This window comes from Atractosteus spatula, chromosome 11 (assembly GCF_055471065.1).
Source record: "Atractosteus spatula isolate fAtrSpa1 chromosome 11, fAtrSpa1.hap1, whole genome shotgun sequence".
Classification (NCBI taxonomy): Eukaryota; Metazoa; Chordata; class Actinopteri; order Semionotiformes; family Lepisosteidae; genus Atractosteus; species Atractosteus spatula.
Genome location: NC_142716.1, coordinates 23,132,250 through 23,147,629, shown reverse-complemented (window position 1 = coordinate 23,147,629; position 15,380 = coordinate 23,132,250).

The window sequence follows — 15,380 nt, the reverse complement described above, 5'->3', positions numbered from 1 at the left end:
TTAATATTATTATGTCCATATTTGCAAATAAATATTGTGATATGTAGTTAATAAATATGGCAAACACACTACATACATATTATTTACTTTATTTAGATATTATTAAAAACAGTCTTTATTTCTTAAAAGTACAACTGACACATTGACCCAGGACATTCTAGCTCACAGGCAACAATTCTACCAACAAACCAAATCACTTTGAACATATTAAATGGATTTTAAAAAGACTAAATTTTTGTTGTAGGAAACTAATGTTTTCACTAACATGTAACGCACCACAAGTACCACCATTGATCATTTTAGGCAAGTGAATCACACAGCCAAATTATAACACATTGCTGCATTAAATGGCTTCACCATGTTGTAATTTGGCTGTGGATGTTAGTGAAACTAATACTTCATTTAATCTGTTTGCCTACACGGAAATTTTGGTAGCTGAAAATAAAAATGACGAAAGTACAATAATGCCTTGAATGTCAGTAATAATACAAATTTATGAATACTGTATATAGCTGGTAGTGCTAGCTAAAAATAAAAATATGGTAGGCAACAGTATTCCACCTACTTCATAAACTTATTCTGCAACAATCATGATCATTAACTATATAATTTGTATATACTTTCTTAAATGTTATAAAGTTTCAACTTGTGTTTTGTTTTGAAAAGTTTTATGTTCTTGTTCAAACTATATAAAGTTATACTTTATAAAAGACTATGGTAGTATGGTAAGGGTTTTGTGAATTTGCTGGCACAATGTTTAGTTGTAACATTAAATTGTGTGAGTTTACTTTGGGTATTAGAAATCAATTGGCAGATCAACAAGGAGTCTTCCCAAGGATTTACAACACATGGAATACATTTATTGATACATAAAACAATGTGTAAGCATTCAAAATATCAAGCTTATCGTGTGTACAGTAAAGCGTTCAAAATATTAACCTTGTCCAGAAGACATACAAAATAAAGATACTACAGATGCAGCCATTCAAAGTGCGCGGCACAGACACGTACCGGAGGTAATTGGCTACGGCCTCGTGCATTGTGACGCGCGATGATGCAAAATACCATGGTATGTGATTGGTTGACCGACAGGGGCACTCGTGGTCTGTTGGTCGGTCATAGAAAGATTTAAATGTCTTTACTGTGCCCGTTTTAGTATTGAATATTTATATGGAATTTTACCACTGAAGGGAAATGATAGGAGCTTGATTACCAACTTTGTGGAGTGGTGTCATCTTAACCATCTCCAGCTTAATACCAGCAAGACCAAAGAAATTATCTTCGACTTTCAAAGGAATAAGTCTCCGCTGAACCCTGTTTCAATCCAGGGTGAGGACATAGAGGGTGTACATTCCTACAAGTACTTAGGGGTACACCTGGATGATAAGCTGGAGTGGTCTGGTAACACTGACACCCTGTACAAGAAAGGTCAGAGCCAACTCTATTTTCTTAGGAGACTTAGGTCCTTTGGTGTGTGTGGAACACTGCTACACATTTTTTATGAATCAGTGGTGGCGGCGGCCATCTTCTACGCTGTTGTGTGCTGGGGCAGCAGCATCATGACAAAAGATGCAAATAGGCTCAATAAACTTATCAAGAAGGCTGGCACTGTGTTGGGGATGAGCCTTGACCCCATGGAGGTGGTGGCTGAGAGGAGAATGCTGACCAAGCTCACAGCCATCATGAACAACACCTCTCATCCGCTTCATGGGACTGTTACTGGGCAGCGGAGCACTTTTAGCAACAGACTGCTCCAGCTACGGTGTTCAAGGGAACGTTTCCGCAGGTCTTTCCTCCCGGCGGCTGTCAAGGTGTATAAAGCTGCCCAAGGCTAGGACTGTTAGCCCTTCATTTGCTCGTCTATGGACAGCATGTTTGCTCCATTGTACTTTTTGGACAATCAGTCTGTATAACCCTATGCACATTTTGCAGATATTTTATTGTTTTTACAGTGACTAATCAATGTCAAAATCACATTTTGCACACACCTATGTATTTATTTATTTTTATTTATTTTGTTGTCTTTTGTTTTATAACTATTCTGATATCTGTTTTTGTGTGTCTTGGGCTGGACTGCTATAACACATCAATTTCCCTACGGGATTAAAAAAGTATTACAGATGCAGCCATTCAAAATGGGTGGGGTATTTCGCGGTATACCCCGGTGGGCGTGTCGCAGTATCACGCAGTATCACGGGGTAAATCGCGTCATTTGACGTCATGCCAGAAAGTATCCGGCATTACCTTGTAAAACCGCCAGGAGGAGCCAATAAAGCTTAACCTCTCATGTACAGCATTTGAGCTTTTAAATTTAAACTGTGTATTACAGCATGTTAATTATCAGTCAATAAAAAGTTGGTATATTTTATGAAAGCAAGATTGCTCAGTTGGGCAAAAGTACACAACCTACCTTTATCAGAAATATTTATGCATCAAAGCCTTTACCGAAGATATTACTAATAGTATTAATAATGAATGACTTTGGACAAGCTGTAAACTCAAAGTATTATGCTGGTCCACATTTTTTCTAACCGTCATTTTAAACAAAAATACTTTTAGTTTTTTCTTACACCATAGCATTTCGTTGATCTAACTAACGAGGACAGGACATTAGCTAGCCAATACGATAAAGGAATGACTTTTTTTGCTAATTTCTTTAGCACATTTGTACAAGCACTTGGAATCTGTCCAAGCCCTACTTTGTCAGGCATTTTCTTTTACTGCAACGGACATAAAAACTCCCTTGCTTTTAACAGAGCGTTTCATAATTTCTAACTACGAAAATTATTTAAACTGCGACACTTATCATTCAACCAGAGCTCAAAATATCACAAGGATCCTCAAGAGCACAGCAAAGACTGTATTAAAAGATACTTGTATCAGATACATGAGAATCCAGGCTTTTTTATCAACGCTTTCTTTTCCGTATACCAGATATTATGGAACCACTTCAGAAGGGTGTCAGCCAGTCAGATTCCAGGAATCGGTACTTTAAAGAAAAAAGTCACACCAGTATTCCATTTCTCCCTAAACATTTTAAGCATCGAAGTCTTTAACTAACATGTGAAATAGCGTGTAAAAAAGTGGTAGTTTTAAGCTTTTCTGCTAATATAATATGGAATCGGTATCTAAAGAAATTAATAACGATATGATTATATTTGTGTACTGCGACATTTCTTTGAAAAAATAGAATAGCAATATTATGGACAATTAATTGACTTTTATATTTCTAAATATCACAACATGATCGAATTTAAGTCATTTTAATAACAATGAATAGTCACCTATGCGTTACAATATAAACATTTATATTGATTTAAATCACGTTTTGATTTAAATCGCAAACGTGTGTTTAAATATATGTGTTTTTTTATTCACAATCAGACAAATGCAACATAAATTGATATCTTTATCTTCTAAGTATCTTAATAAACGTTCAGCATAGCTTTCTCCCCGTTTAGATTTATTTTTTTGGGATCTTGGGATCAAACATGGAAAGATAAGATTGTAATCGTTTTTATTCTTTAAATACATTTTAGAAAAGTGTAATCTTTACTAAAAAGCTGTACACCACCTGCTATAAAGATACATATTGTAATACTTTTGGGTTCGGATAGGACAGACACAAGAACTCAGACTTGCGGAGTTAAAGCAAGTTAAAGCCTTGATTTTATATATCAGCTTTAAAAGTGGCATCTCAAAGCAAAGTAAATACCCAACACTGATTGTACCCATCTGTCATGCTAATAAAGGACCTTGAATTGAATTGAGAGAGAGAGAGAGCACAGCCAGGACAGACAGGCATCGCGTATCTAAGGAAATAGCAGTATAACCTTGTTCATGCACAAACAGTGGCATGTTACATTATTAATTTGGGTGTCTTCTCTTGCCAGAAAGCTCTAAATTGCATTTTGAGTGCGGTTTTTGACTTTTTTTAAATTGCAACCCGTAAATAAAGCTGATACTGTTTAGACTTATATTAGGATTTAGACGTTTATTAGGATTATATACTTTGTGAAAAGTGATAGTCTTTTAACTTTTTCTGTGAATTCGCTTGTTATCTAACAAATGCATACTTTTAGAATTTGATTAACAGGGAATATAATATGGAATTGCGTATCTAAACAAATTAATAACGATATAATTATATTCATGTACTGTGTGGCGGAATAAACTGAAGAGGTTAGTTAATGCGACACGGAATTATTAAGAATTATCACCTTTTTTTACAATTTAGAACAAATGAGAACATTCCACTCAGTGGTCGGTGCATTGTTATCTCAATCACCTGCTAATTCGTTTTACACCACTGGACGACAGGAGAATGTGACTGTACTGTATCTGTACAGAATGTGAAATGTGCGTTTTGATTTAAATCGCGAAAGCGGGTTTAAATATATGTGTTTTTTGATTCACAATCAGACAAATGCAACATAAATTGATATCTTTGTATTCTAAGTATCTTAATGAACTTTCAGCATAGCTTTCTCCCCGTTTAGATTTATTTTTCTTGGGATCTTGGGATCAAACGTGGAAAGATTAGATTGAAATCGTTTTTATTTTTTAAATACATTTTAGAAAAGTGTAATCTATACTAAAAAGCTGTACACCACCTGCTATAAAGATACATATTGTAATACTCAAGAACCCAGACTTGCGGAGTTAAAGCAAGTTAAAGCCTTGATTTTATATATCACCTTTTTAAGTGGCATCTCAAGGCAATACAGTAGATGTAAAAACAGTTAAAAGGACCACAGATTACAAAGTAAATACCCAACACTGATTGTACCCATCTGTCATGCTAATAAAGCACCTTGAATTGAATTGAACTGAGAGGGGAGGGCGAGCGAGAGAGCACAGCCAGGACAGGCAAATAACATACACTCCACAGACATTCACAACAGCGACATATCATAAAACTTTTGCACATATTGTTAAATTATTACTTTTTTTCAGGAAGTTAAAAAAACACTTGAATTACTTATCCAGTCTCTCGAAATAAAATTATTTTTCAAGCAATGCAACTAACGTCGGGCAACGTGTTTTTTTTTAATCCAACATTGACAGCCACATCTTAAATCTTGTCAGTCAGCTCTTTTTTCTCTATTTGAATTGTGGCGATTCAAACAACTTGGGATAACAAGTGGTCTCAAAGTCACCGAGTTACAGAGCTTCAACAACAGATGACAATTTCCTTAGTACTTCCTTAGTCTTCCTGAAATTGTCAGATTATGAGTGAATAAAAGCATTTTATTGAAAACACGTTTGCGTTTGTTTGGGAGCTATATTATGTATTTTTCATATGTAAGATATAATGATGTGTTCCTGCTTACACATCGCACGACTTTAAAAGCTAGAAAAACAGGTTTTGATTCACATTATCTGGCGAGCCTTGTTTTGTCAAGGGAAAGCACATACTTTGAAAAGACCGCAAATGTATTAGCAAGGTGTGATTTGGGGTTTTTTGACAGAGGGCAAAAAACTCTCTCTCTCTCGCTCGCCCACCCCCCCCTCTCTCTCTCTCTCTCTCTCTCTCTCTCTCGCTTGCCCTAAACAGACAATACACAGGGGGGAGGGCAAGCGAGAGAGAGAGAGGGGGGGGGGGCGAACGAGAGAGAGAGTTTTTTGCCCTCTGTCAAAAAAACCCAAATCACTCGGCGCAGAGACTCTGGGGGGATCATTGTGTGGTACAGAGCAGAGCTCAGTCACTCCATACAAGTAGTAAAGAGAGAAGAGTCAACAATTGATTTAAGGACGATCTGTCAAAGTGCAATGAAATACAATATTGTTGTTGTTGTTATTGTTGTTTTTATCCTGTAAAGCGTTTTGAGAAGCCACCTTTAAAAGTGCTATATAAAAGCGCTGATTCTTATGGAATGTGTTTTCTTTCTTCTTTTTTTCAGCATGGAATAAACCTATTACTTGATTCTTATGGATGCCCGGTTCCGCCCGGGATTCCAAAAAAAATTTTTTTTTTGAATCGCGTATCTAAGGAAATAGCAGTATAACCTTATTCATGCACAAACAGTGGCATGTTACATTATAAATTTGGGTGTCTCCTCTTGCCAGAAAGCTCTAAATTGGATTTTGAGTGTGGTTTTTGACTTTTTTTAAATTGCAACCCATAAATAAAGCTGATACTGTTTAGACTTTTAATTATTTTAAACTGTATTACAGCAGCACAATGCACAATGCAACGTAAATTGCAAAAATGCACTTGGAATCTGTCCAAGCCCTACTTTATCAGGCATTTTCTGTTACTGTAACGGACATAAAAACTCCCTTGCTTTTAACAGAGCGTTTCATAATTTCTAACTACGAAAATGATTTAAACTGTGACACTTATCATTCAACCAGAGCTCAAAATATCACAAGGATCCTCAAGAGCACAGCAAAGACTGTATTAAAAGAATCCCGTATCTAAAGAAATTAATAAGATATAATTGTATTCGTGTACTGCGACAGGGCTGTGTAGGGCTGTTTCACCTCTCTTTTCGAAGTCGGGAGACATTAGAGGCTTGCCACACCCAGAGTGTGAAACCAACACATTAGCACGTCAAAGTCCATTGAGGAGCCGGTGCAATAATTGTTTTGTTCCTTGATTTACTGATCTGCATTAATTACAGAAATCGAGTTCCTGCTCTTTGCAGACGACCTGGTCCTGCTGTCGCCCACAGAACAGAGGCTGCGGCAGAACCTGGCACTGCTGGAGCAGCACTGTCAGACCTGGGCGCTGACAGTCAATCTGGACAAGACCAGAGTTATGGTTTTCCAGAAAAAAAACCAGACCTCAGGGAAACAGGTACAAATTCACACTTAACAACAACACATTAACACCTAACAACGGGTGCAGGGCCGAATTAGGCCAGTACCCACTATTGTTAAACATAAAGAAAAGAATATTAAAGTATTGGCTTTAATATTAGCCGTACAGAACATTAAAGTGCCCCTATCCATTCATCTAAATATCAAAATATACATTCGCCCCGGGCAGAGGCCGAAGAGCGCCCGGCTGGGGTGCGCGGGGAAGAGCAGGACAGGAGTGAAAGTGGTCAGGCAGGGTTTAGGAACCCTGCTGACCAGTGCGGCTGTCCCACAGTGAAGCAGGCGTACAGTCTGGGGAGGTATCCGTTTTCCTTGTAAATAGTTCCCTGCTTCTGCACCCCTGGGTCTTACTCAATTCAGTTCAATTCAAGGTGCTTTATTAGCATGACCGATGGGTATAATCAGTGTTGCCAAAGCAAATGAAAGTAATGATATTTACATTAAACAAAACAAAAAATAAAAGTAAAATAAAATCTACAGACATATTACAGACATTTACAACAAAGACATATTATAAAATATTGACATATACTGAAGGCGGCTGGAGCATTATTGGGAGACAGACTCACTGTTCCTCAGGCTGTGACAGGAGATCACATACTGGGCTGCCAGTTCAACTGAGTTCCCTCCTCCCTCTCCCAGTAGGATTGGGACCCGTTGTGATTCTGGCAGGTGTGGGAATTCTGGGACTAGATTTCTGAATTTAGGGAAGAATGTTTCTCTAATCCCAGAGTATCTGTGACAGTGCAGTAGGAAGTGCACCTCTGTCTCTATTTCTCCCCGCTGGCAGTGGGAGCACAGCCTGTCCTCTCTGGGCAGCCAGGTCTGCCTGTGTCGCCCAGTTTCTATGGCTAGGCTGTGGTCACTGAGCCTGTACTTCATCAGGGTCTGTTTCTGTTTGTTGTTTCTTATCTTGGTCAAATATTCAGCTAGTGTGTAGTGTCTGTTTAGGATACTAAAAGAGAGAGAGATACTCTCTCTCTCTTTTCTCTCTCTCTCTCGGGCGCGCGGGCGGTGTGTTGGCTCGCGCTTTTGGCGGGCGGGGGCGCGGGAGAGCCGGGCTAGCAGGTGGTGACGGAGAAGAAAAATAAAGGCTTTCACTTCCTTTAACTCCGCAAGTCTGAGTTCTTGTGTCCGTCCTATCCAAACCCGAAAGTATTACAATATGTATCTATATAGCAGGTGGTGTACAGCTTTTTAGTATAGATTACACTTTTCTAAAACGTATTTAAAGAATAAAAACGATTTCAATCTAATCTTTCCACGTTTGATCCCAAGATCCCAAGAAAAATAAATCTAAACGGGAAGAAAGCTATGCTGAAAGTTTATTAAAATACTTAGAAGACAAAGATACTGTATCAATTTATGTTGCATTTGTCTGATTATGATTAAAAAAACACATAATTAAACACGCGTTTGCGATTTAAATCAAAATGCGATTTAAATCAATATAAATGTTTATATATTTTATAAAAGATCGTGTGCGCAGCCTAAGAGGGGGGGTCTACTGTCAGTGACAGCTGACAATCCTCCATACACCCATGTGAAAAAATAATAATGCCAATGTAAACGTCGTATTTACAATTTGTTGATAATAGAAATGTTAAGTTCTCTAAAGCTTTGTGATAGTTGACCCAGGCAGCAAAAGTTCAGCTGCACTGGTAAGATGCGACACAGAAGATATGATTAATAACCTTTTAAATCTGAAGGGAGATCTAAAGGGATCCCCCCCACACACACACACAATAGAAGCAGGAAGCAGAAGCAGGGACCGTTGTCAGAAGGGAAGAAGGTGACTATTCATTGTTATCAAAAATGACTTAAATTCGATCATGTTGCGATATTTAGAAATATAAAAGTCAATTAATTGTCCATAATATTGTTATTCTATTTTTTCAAAGAAATGTTTGTTAAAAGAAAAGTCATGGCGCCAGCTGGATTTGAACACACAACCTGTAGGTTAGTAATCAGGCACGTAAACCAGTGGGCTACTAGGGAAGTCACATGAAGAGAGAGGCGAAACAGCCCTACACAGCCCTGTCGCAGTACACGAATATAATCATATCGTTATTAATTTCTTTAGATACCGATTCCATATTATATTAGCAGAAAAGCTTAAAACTACCACTTTTTTACACGCTATTTCACATGTTAGTTAAAGACTTCGATGCTTAAAATGTTTAGGGAGAAATGGAATACTGGTGTGAATTTTTTCTTTAAAGTACCGATTCCTGGAATCTGACTGGCTGACACCCTTCTGAAGTGGTTCCATAATATCTGGTATACGGAAAAGAAAGCGTTGATAAAAAAGCCTGGATTCTCATGTATCTGATACAAGTATCTTTTAATACAGTCTTTGCTGTGCTCTTGAGGATCCTTGTGATATTTTGAGCTCAGGTTGAATGATAAGTGTCACAGTTTAAATAATTTTCGTAGTTAGAAATTATGAAACGCTTTGTTAAAAGCAAGGGAGTTTTTATGTCCGTTGCAGTAAAAGAAAATACCTGACAAAGTAGGGCTTGGACAGATTCCAAGTGCTTGTACAAATGTGCTAAAGAAATTAGCAAAAAAAGTCATTCCTTTATCGTATTGGCTAGCTAATGTCCTGTCCTCGTTAGTTAGATCAACGAAATGCTGTGGTGTTTGTCAAAGAAAAAAACAAAAGTATTTTCGTTTAAAATGACGGTTAGAAAAAATGTGGACCAGCATAATACTTTGAGTTTACAGCTTGTCCAAAGTCATTCATTATTAATACTATTAGTAACATCTTCGGTAAAGGCTTTGATGCATAAATATTTCTGATAAAGGTAGGTTGTGTACTTTTGTCCAACTGAGCATTCTTGCTTTCATAAAATATACCAACTTTTTAATGACTGATGATTAACATGCTGTAATACACAGTTTCAATTTAAAAGCTCAAATGCTGTACATGAGAGGTTAAGCTTTATTGGCTCCTCCTGGCGGTTTTACAAGGTGATTCCGGATACTTTCCGGCATGACGTCAAATGACGCGATATACCGCGTGATACTGCGTGATACTGCGTTTTGATGCGACACGCCCACCGGGGTTTACCGCGAAATACCCCACCCATTTTGAATGGCTGCATCTGTATGTTTGGTATACCATTGGTTACATTAACTTCCAAATAAGTCTCATTAACATAATCAACATTCAGGTGCTTATAAATAACTGCTGCTACTTAAATGAATTAAACTGATAGTAAGTTGTCAATATAACCATTTTATTGTTAAGAGGGTGAATATTGACTTATCCATAACCATGAATTTGTAAATCCTTCACAGAAGAATGGGGGAACAAGTGAGAGGGTCTGTCAAAGTGCTGTCCAATCCGTGTTCTGCTGGTTTGGTGCCACTCTAGTCCTAAGGCAGATGGAGCTATCGTGAAAAGACAGAGATGCTGCTGTAGAAAATGTCTAAGTCCCAAAGTTTAGACAACAAGTGTGATAGGCACATGGTTTTATTATCAGTCAGCCAAGTGTGGTTCAGCACTAAGCAGTTAGAGGTGAAGCATCACTTTTACAAGTGATAGGTCAAGATGTTACCAGTTTGTTATGTAAAATAGACAGCTTTGCTTGAGGGATAGGATTGTTTACATTCCATTATTAAGTTTTAAAGGCAGGCTTGCTCAGTGCCATAAACACTGCGCTGCAGAACAGTGTCCTTATGGTGCTGCCTCTTCTCTGATTGAGCTCAGTGGGCTGTGTGCTTTTTTCTCTTTCACCTGCTAATTCGTTTCACACCACAGGAAGACAGGAGAATGTAATTGTACTATATCTGTATGAAATGTGTGTTGCGTAAATTAAAGTGTTAAAAATGTTTAATTTAAAAGTTAAGAAAAATGTACAGCTTATACAACGATTCTAAGCTGATCAAAAGGAAGAAAAATCACCCGTTTTTAGTGGATTTCATGTTTTTAACTAAACCTGTTTTGATGTTTTTTAAAACCATGTAATTTCTATTTGAGGCACACACATTATTGTTTCCTATTTTTGATTTTCTTTAAAATTAAAAGAATTGGTTGCCCATCATGCCACACAATATTATGCTACATTTTTATGTTTTTGAGAGACTTCAAAAGGCTTCAACTGATGCCTAAAAAATATAGCATAATGCCTTCTCGCGTTATGAAGTCACTTGTACCTGGGATCCGCTTGAACAGTTGACAGTATTCACGTTTGCAAATTCACGTTTTTATTTAATTATTAATATAACTTAACATTGAATATGTTATAATATATATACAAAACAAACGTTAATATAGTGTGCATAATATTTACTATATTATTTTTTTAAAGTATTTGTTAGAAGAAAAACTTGTGCCATAAGTGGGTATTGAACCTGGATCATTTAGAAAGAACACCTATTGACAAATCCTCTGTACCAAGAGGTTGCTTAAAAATGTTTCGAAAGTAATCATGCATGAATGAGTCAAATTAAAAATAAAACATGTTAACAAAGAAAATGGATTACAGTAATACTACCAGCTATATAAATACGTATATTTAGATTGTTAAATTAATATCACTATTAATTTCTTTAGATAAGCGATTCCATATTATATTCCCTATTAAGCGGATTCTAAAAAGTATGAGGTTTTTTACTGCAATAACGAGCGCAAGTATTCATAGAAAAGGTTAAAACATGGAATAGTTTCAGAAATTAAACAGAGGTGTGGAACACCCTGTCTCAAAAATAGACATTTAATAAATTGAAGTTTGTGAAAACAATAACAAATCAACTGGAACAAAATACAATTTTAAAATACAAATACAATAAATAAAATGTATTTCTTTAATAATATAATATGTATTATATTGACTTTTTCATTTTATATATCACAGTATGTTCAATATTAAATTAATATTGAAAATAAAAATATAAATAATATGGATGAATCTGAATCTTACACCCTGGGGCAAGATTAGTTAGCAGGATGTACAGTATAAAAAATGTTTTTTTTTTTATTGTATTGACTGATGTGAATGTGATGTGTTTTCTCAGGTCTCTTTGTCCCTCTCCCTCTCTCTCAATTCAAGGGCTTTATTGACTGATATTTATTACAATAAACACAATATTTATAAATATTTACAATACATACTTACAGTATTATTGGACATTTAAATACATAATACATAAAATAAATCAAATCAAAGTTTATTTATCAAATGCAAAACAATACGGCGTGCAGCAGTAGTTGCTGGCAATGAAATGTCTTTTTCTGCGAGCTCACAAAAATTACAAGAATCACAAAAATCATAAAAAATTCACAAAAACACAAAAATCACAAAATTGAGGTTACATTTTTTAAATTGAATAAAACTCAATGTGAGTAGAGCTTTTATGTGTCCATGGTGTATGCAATATATACATGTAGTGCAGTTATGCTGAATATAGTGAGAATTGTGTGTCCATGTAGCCATTACAGGTGATTTGTTAAGGAGCTACAGGTTGGCTATTTAGCAGTCTTATTGCCTGGAGGTAGAAGCTGTTCCGTAGTCTGTTGGACTTGGACCGAATGCTTTTGTACCGTTTACCGGACAGTAGGAGGGAAAACAGTTTGTGACTGGGATGACTGGGGTTCTTGAGAATGGACCTGGCCTTCTTCAGACATCTAGCTGAGTAGATCTCCTGGATGCTCGGTAGCTCACAGCTTGTGATAAGCTGTGCTGACTTCACCACTTCATCACTTCACCACCCTCTGCAATACTTTGCGATCTCAATACTCTCTCAATATTTTTGAGAGAGACAAATTCAATGTCTATTGCCCAGACAAACCAGTTCTACCAGTTTACAATTGGAAGAGATTAAATACTAATCATTACAGACACTATGTATAATATGGAACAAGTAAAAGGTTTATTCCATGCCGAAAAAAGAAGGAAGAAAACAGGTGTCAACCTGAAGAAGGCTCCACGGCCAAAACGTTGTGTTTTATTTCTTCTTTTTTTCAGCATGGAATAAACCTATTACTTTTTCCTTTGCAGCCTACGCATGCTGACGCAGCTACCCACCTGAACTATGTATAATATGTTTTTATAATTATAATCTAGAATAACAAAGTGGTATTAAAAAGACAATAATAATCAAGATTAGTGATGTTCTGAAACAATTACTAATCTTAAATGTTTGATTTGGTCTACCTCCTCCCCTTTCTTCCCCCTTTAGTGAACAAGAAGGCTGGGACTCCCTGAAGAGTGAGAACTGCAAAAAGTGGAGGAGGGGTGCGACAGAAAAATGTGAAAAAAGATGTATCATGAGAAATCCAATGAGTCACGGCATGCTGTAGTATGAGTTAAACTTTACCTGACCATTGTATTCTTAAGCGTGGCATTGGCTACAAATGGTTCAACAAATAAATGCAGTAAAAACAGTGGAATCTGGTAGTAAATGTTTACTCACAAATATCCACAGATACCCATTCATTAGCTCTTACAGCCATTGTTGAAGACTGCCTTCATCTAGATGTAATTATCTACATTTTGTATTAATATTTCCCCATAGCAGGCAGTAGTTACTAGTTCACTTTGCCTGCTAAGGAGTACTGGTTAACATCAATGTGAGGAGAGCTGGGCTATAGAAACAGAAGTTCAAGTACAGTAGGTAGCTGTGTCAGCATGTGTAGGCTGCAAAAGAACAAGTAAAGGCTCACACAGCTGAAGAAGACTCCACAGCTGAAATGTTGTGTATTTTCTTTTCAGCTTGGAACAAATCTTTACTTGTTCCTATAGAAACAGAAATTGTGTTCCAATATCCACACTAGCTAAAATTGATCAAAGCATTTTGGGGTTTTTCATCTGCATGAAGATAATTTTGTGGAGAAGGCAAAAAACTGAATTGGAAACTGCAGATTGTTTCAGTAATGGATTTGGAAATGTGTATGGTAATGCATATCAACCAAGAAGAAAAGACCTCACTAATCTAGCAGTAGGACTGACGTTAAAATAAGATGTTATATTGAAATTTGAGACTCCATGCTCATTCTTCTAATTTAGGGTGTTAAATCTTGTAAATCTGTGCAGAATTATGTGCAAATAATGTCTTCAATATTTGTTTGGTTATGCTGAGAGGGTTTCTGTGAACTTTGTATATACTTTTTCCTGATGAAACTGCAGTATTTTATATTTTATAAGAACGCATGCTACAAATCTAAGTAATCGATTGTGTTAAAAGTCTATGGCAAATAGAGAAGAGGAAGATGAGCGTAATCCTGGAATGCTGCCAATCTCATAAGAACAGGGAACTGTGATAGATAACAAAACATACTTAAGGACTGTTCCAATTTAATCATTTTGAGAAAAATACACTGAGCATCTCTATGTGTTTCGCTCCCATGCCCATGAAATAAAAAAAATCCTTTAATTTCTGAGACAGATTCCTCAATATCTTTTAAGGGAAGTGGGAAAATTTATCCAACAACTGACATCATGAACGGATTCCTAAATTAGGGTAAGTACTTTGGGTTTGTTGTTTCTCTTTGTTTCATCCCGTTCCAGGAGAAATCTTTTCAAGTAATGAAAAAAGAGCCCCAGGCGGTTTATAGAAGCCATGGATTTTGGCCAGGTTGTTTGGTCTGGGTGGGGACCAGACTGGGCCTCGGGGGTGGTGGATTTAGACACCACCATGTTTTCTAGTAGTTGAAACTGGTAGCAGTCAGTATAGTGACTGGCGACACTGTGAGTGTCAACTATTCAGGCTTGGGTACTAAGGACAAGCCAGGGATTTATCCTGCTGAACAGGAGGGCAAACGAGACGTTAAATTGTTTACATTGAGGGAAGTTATGAGGTACTCCTACCCTACTAGGAGTCTAAAAAAAATTAAAATGAAAGGTGAAAAAAGTCAGGAGACAAAGAAGGAAAGTTTAAAAGGAGTTTTATTGTTGATTTATGGTTTTGTGTCTGGTCGGAGGGAATTTAAACAGTTATCGTAATGCAAAATCAATTATCACAATCAATAGAAATTCCACGGATAGTGGTGAAGTAGTTAGAAAAGGAACAGAAAAAGATAAGACCAAAGGGATGGCATCCTGAAACTACCATTAAACAGCAGATAGAATGGTGGGCAGGACAAAAGGAATATAGTAAGGGAAAATTTGTTACAATGTTGTATTGCTGGTGGTTGTTTAAAATGGAAGGATTTTAGTAGATGAAAAGGGTTATGAACAAAAAATAAGTGAAGCAGTTAGGCCAGTAAAGGAAGTTAATGACAAAATTGCTAGTGTTGTTGGAGTAAAGAAACTGGAGGATAAGGATGCATTGTTTGGTAATGACAGGGATGATGCTTGGGATTGGAGAGATTGGGGTTTGATAATAGCTGCAATTAGAGCAAGCCTGCATTCAAGGCTGGCTTCTGAAAGGAAGGTCAGGGACCAGTGCATGGACAAATCAATGAAGACTGTCTGAGCTGAAATCTCAGAAGGAGCTGGCTAAATTCTCACTGGGAGTTTATGAAAAAACAATCTCCAGGGTTAGGGGACCAAGAAAGAGAGACCCATGCTTATGAGTACTGTTAGGAGGCCTACAATGCTTGTGTTTGG